At 40.0% G+C, this 5,000-nt stretch overlaps 1 protein-coding gene across 1 annotated transcript in view; it reads left to right on the top strand.

Moving 5' to 3' along the window:
* LOC143033869 (uncharacterized) overlaps positions 1 to 5,000 on the top strand; it is a 27,333-nt gene that overhangs the window by 22,016 nt on the left and 317 nt on the right. Inside the window, exon 2 of the mRNA XM_076199439.1 lies at positions 4,885 to 5,000. This exon is cut by the window's right edge and continues 317 nt beyond it. The gene's annotated coding sequence lies outside the window, so the exon portion shown is untranslated. The remainder of the gene's footprint in view (positions 1 to 4,884) is intronic.

Here is a 5,000-nt window from a genome sequence, read left to right on the forward strand (position 1 = left end):
TGTGTGACGTCGTCTGCGTATTGTATAGTGTAGCTTCCGTGTGAGGGTGGTGGTATGTCTGATGTGTATAAGTTAAACAGTGTTGGAGAGAGAACGCTTCCTTGTGGAATTCCGATTTGGAGAGGGAAGGCTGGTCCTATGTAGTGGTTTATTTTTATTTTTGCTGTTCTGTTGTCTAGGAAGCTACAGAGTGTTTTGGTGATGGTGTCGGGAATGTGTGTTTGAAGTATTTTGTATTAAGGCCTTTATGCCATACTTTGTCGAAGGCCTTGGAAATGTCGCGTGATATTATGTTACATGCATGTTTGTGTCTTTGTGTGTCTGCGATTGTTTCATATATGATGGCGAGTGCTGTGTGTGTTCCTTTGCCAGGTGTGAATCCATGTTGGTTTGGGTTTAGCATGTGTTTGTGTAAGTGTGCCATAAGTCTGTTTGTGATTAGTCTTTCGTATATTTTTCCAGGTGTTTCTAGTAGTGATATGGGTCTGTAGTTCTGTATTTGTGTGGTGTCTTTGTTTTGTTTTGGTATGAATGTGATGATTGAGTTCTTGAATTTTTTTGGAAAGTATCCTAGGCTGAGTGTTTCGTTGTATATATCTGTGAGTAGTTGTGTTGTTGTTTTTGGTAAGTGTGCGAGTATTTGTTTTGTTATGCCTGATTGTCCTGGGGCTTTGTTTTTAGTGTGTTTGATTATGTTTTTAACGTCTTCTAGTTGTATGGGTCGTCCGATGTAGTTGTCAGTGTCTAGTCTGTTTAAGTCTATGTTTGCGTAAGGTTGTGTTTGGTGGTAGTGTTGTGTTATGTGTGTGAGTATTTTTGTTTCGTGGTTTGTGTCAAATTGTGTGTTTTCTTCTGGTGTGATTTGAAAAATGTTTTGCCATACCTGTCTGAATGCGTTTTCTTTGTCTTTGGCGTCGTGTAGTTTGTCGTTGTTATGTGTTATGTATGGTGAAGTGTTAGTGTTGGAGCCTTGTAATCTCTTTATTGTGTTCCAGAAGTCTTGTGGTTTTTTGGGGTTGAAATTGATGTTTGATATTAATTTGTTCCATGTCTCTTCGTAGTTTCTTTTGTATTCTTCTAGTATTTGTTTGTAATTGTTTAATTGTTTGTGTTGTGTGTGGAGTCCAATTGTTTTCTGTTATGGCTTTGTTTTTTATGTTGTTTGCTTTCCATATTAATTGTTTTAGTGTTTTAGATGTTTTAGGGGTGGGTAGTTGTTTGTGGTGTGTTGTAGGTATGCTTTGTGTGATTGCGTTGTGTAATCATTTGTACCAGTTTTCTATTTTGTCGTCTATGTATTTTGTGTCTTTTAATTGAATGTTTGTGTTAGTTTGCGTTTCTGTGTTGTTGTATTCTTCTGTTGTTGTTTCTAGTATTGTTTTGAATTTCTTCCAGTCTGCTTCTTTGTATAGTAATCTAGGCGGTGTGGGGATAGTGATCGCTGTGGTGGATAGTGTGGAGTGTAGTGGTATGTGATCTGATGAAGTTATGTCGCCTGGGTGTATTCTGTATGTGAGGTGGTGGTGTCGGTTAGTGAATATCATGTCTGGGTTGCTTGTTCCGGTGTGTGTAATGCTTGTTGGGAAGTCTGGGCCTAGGAAGGTGAGGTGGTTCTGTGTTATTAGTTGGTGTATGCTTTTTCCTATGTGATTATTGTATGTGTGTTTTAGTGTTTTGTGTTTTGCATTAAAGTATCCTATGATGTATGTTGGCTGTGGTCTCTGTATGATTTTCAGTATGTCTTGTGTTGGTAGGTATGGTCTTCGTGGTGGGAAGTATGTTGTGGCTATGATTATGGGTCCTTTGTTTGTGTGTATTTCAATGGCTAATATGTCTTCATCAAAGTCGTCTAATAGTTTGTATTTTATGTTTTGTTTTACGGTTATGGCTATTCCTGCGTTGTCCTCGTTGTAAGTGTTTGTGTGTGTGTGTTGTAGTTAAATATTCTAACTGTGTGTTTTCCTATTGAATTGAGTAGTATGATGTCTGGTGTTTGTGTTAGGTAGTGGTTGCTTAATTGGTTTCTTCTGTGGAATGTCCAGTGTTGTACGTTGTGTTGTAGTATGCGTATTGTGTTCATGTGTGTTTGATTTATTGGCTGTTTACTGTCCAGTGAGGTGTGTCTGTTGGTTTGTGTTTACGGATGTCGTAGTATCCTTGTTTTTTTTTCCGTCTCAGTCTTTGTATAGGGGCTTTGGTCAGGTCAATCAGTTTTTGTTTGATCATAGTGTCTACTGTCTCTTCTGGCATTTCTTTAGTGTATATGTATTTGATCTTGTTGTTTTGTAAGAGTGTGTGTACGTTTTGATGTATTTCTTCGTCTGTCATGTTTGTTGTGTTGGGTGTTATGATCTGTATTGTTTCTGTGTTTTGTTCTGTTTTCTTTGCCTTTATGGGTTGTTCAGTTTCTGATGTGTTGTGTGACCTTTTGTTTCTATGTCCCTCGGTTTCCATTTCTTGTTTGTGGTTGGGTGTGTGTTGTATTGTTGATCATGTTTAGTATAGCTGTGGGTTTTATGACTGAGGGTGGGATTATGATTGTGGGGAGTCCATTTGCCTTGTAGTATTCGTTGATTGTCTGTTGGTAAGTTCCTGGAATTGCTGCTTCAGTTATGTTGGCGTGTATAATTGCTGTGTTTATGACTGTTAGGTGTTTGAGGCTTATGGGGTTGGGTGTCGGTGTTGGTGAAGATTGAGTAGGGTTGCTTGTAGTTATGTTTGCATATGAAGTGTTAGAGTGTGTGTGTGTGTTCTGCTCTTTATTTTCTTGTATCTTCTTCTTGATCAAGTCTTTTCTTACTTGGCATCTAGCTGCATATGTAGGATGGTTAAGGCCACAGGCGATGCATTTCTTGATAGCGTTGTGGCAATTCTTGATCCTGTGGTCAGTGGAGCAGCAGCTTGAGCAGATGGTGTATGTGGTTGGTTGTGGACAGTGTTTAAGTGTATGGTCGTAGGCGTAGCAGTGTGTGCACTGTGGTAGGTGTATGTATGTTTCCTGGCTTAGTGTGTGTGGGGGGAATGACTGGCTGAATATTAGTATGCCTTTTTCTAGGCACTTCGTCACCATTGTTGTGTTATCTAGTTTTGCCTTGAGGATTGTTCTTGTGTTCGGCATCTTGATTATGTTGTTTACTTTCAGGTATGGGTTCAGCCGTTCCATCTCTTGTTTTATCGTTTCCGGGTCTTCGTGGTAGATATGTTCGTCAACCTGTTTTATTACTAGGGTTCTCTTGGCGTTCAACTCCGGAGGTTCGATAATGTCGAGTCCTTCTTTAGCAAATTCATTCTTTGTTGTCCTTTTCGTCAGTTCTTCTATTGTTCTGTCTTCTGCTATCGCCGTGTGTTGTGTGCCGTTGGTGAATAACTTTTGGATAGCTATTTCCAGCTTGGCCAATAGCTTCCAGATGATGGTGCGTTTGGTTTGTCCGGCCGTAGGCCGGTTCTTCCTAATATTTAATCGGCCCATAGCGCCGAAGTACTTTGGGCTTTTAAATATATGTGTGTGTTAGTTTGTGTATGTATGTTAGGGTTGTGTGTGAAAAGAAAGGAAAAGTAAGGGAAATTGTGTGGGGGGGGGTCTCAGGGGTACGGTATATGCTCACGTGGTTCTAATGGCCTAACGGTGGTTAAGTGAAAGCAATCGCGCTGGCTGGCGCCCGGGTGCCTTCTCGCAACGTATGGAACACTTTGATCGCCGAGGGTTCGAGACCTATGCCGGGTCAGCTATAGGAGCGGGAAACCGGGAAGGGGGTTCCCTCCCCCACCAGTCGACTGCACAAGTTTCAAGACCGCAAGGGCTATGTACAGTCGAAAGGGGGTTTAGAGGGCATATACCGTCAGAGCGAGAGGCGTAGAGAATACCTTGGCTCGGGTAACGGTTTGAAGAATTCTTGCAGTTGGAAATCACGATGAAACGGAAGGAGCGTACACACGTCCGTACTGGGTGGTGTCTTTTCTCTTTCTCCCTATCTATATAAACGTCGATCGGCGAAAAAAAAAATTGTACAGGTGAATTGGGATACATTGCTTATATAGCTACTAAGCGGATCATCTCACGGGTCGTCTCGTAATAGAGCTCGCTGATTGGTTTCCATGTGCCTCCGTGATGCAACACGCGACAGTAAGATTGGTCAGCGCGGTGGCATATGCAGACCAATCAGTGAGCTTTATTCCAAGACAACCCGTGAGATGATCCGCTTAGTAAATATATAACCAATGTATCCCAATTCGCTTGTACCATTATCTGTGTGCGTGCGTGTGTATGTGTGAGTGTTTGTGTGTGTTTGTGTGTGTGTGTGTGTGTGTGTGTGTGTGTGTGTGTGTGTGTGTGTGTGTGTGTACATTTTATATATATATATGTGTGTATATATATAAATATATATATATATATGTATATATATATATGCGTATGTATATATATATATATATGTATATATATATATATATATATATATATATACATTTCAACCACATTAACTTTTTACTTTCAATTCTATGTCATCACGAACGACACTGACAATGCGCTCGTCGGAGACATATACGGAAACTGATACGAAGTGAAGCCAAGGGCTCGAACATCAGCTCAGACGTATCAAAGTAACAGTGACTATATATATATATATATATATATATATATATATATATATATATACAAAGTAGACCACTTGGAATAAGAAAGTAACGAAACAGAGCGCTTTCATATATCAATATGTATGTATGTATGCGTGCAAGTATGTATGTACGTATGTATACATACATATAATTAACATAAGCCCCTGTAGTCCTTATAAGTGAAGGCAAGTGTATTTATTCACAAACAAGTGCTTTTATTATCATTTCCATTGCTCTGGATATTAATCTTCTGTCCGTATCTCCTCTCAGCTATCAAGAAGAAAAAGCAAGTCTTGAGACACGGTCTGAAGCAACGCCTTCCCACCATCGTCTATCCCATTTCTCTTGTGCCGAAGATAATATATGTTTTCTTCGCCTGACATGGC

This window comes from Oratosquilla oratoria, chromosome 2 (assembly GCF_046742065.1).
Source record: "Oratosquilla oratoria isolate Oo_2021 chromosome 2, ASM4674206v1, whole genome shotgun sequence".
In the NCBI taxonomy this organism is placed as follows: domain Eukaryota; kingdom Metazoa; phylum Arthropoda; class Malacostraca; order Stomatopoda; family Squillidae; genus Oratosquilla; species Oratosquilla oratoria.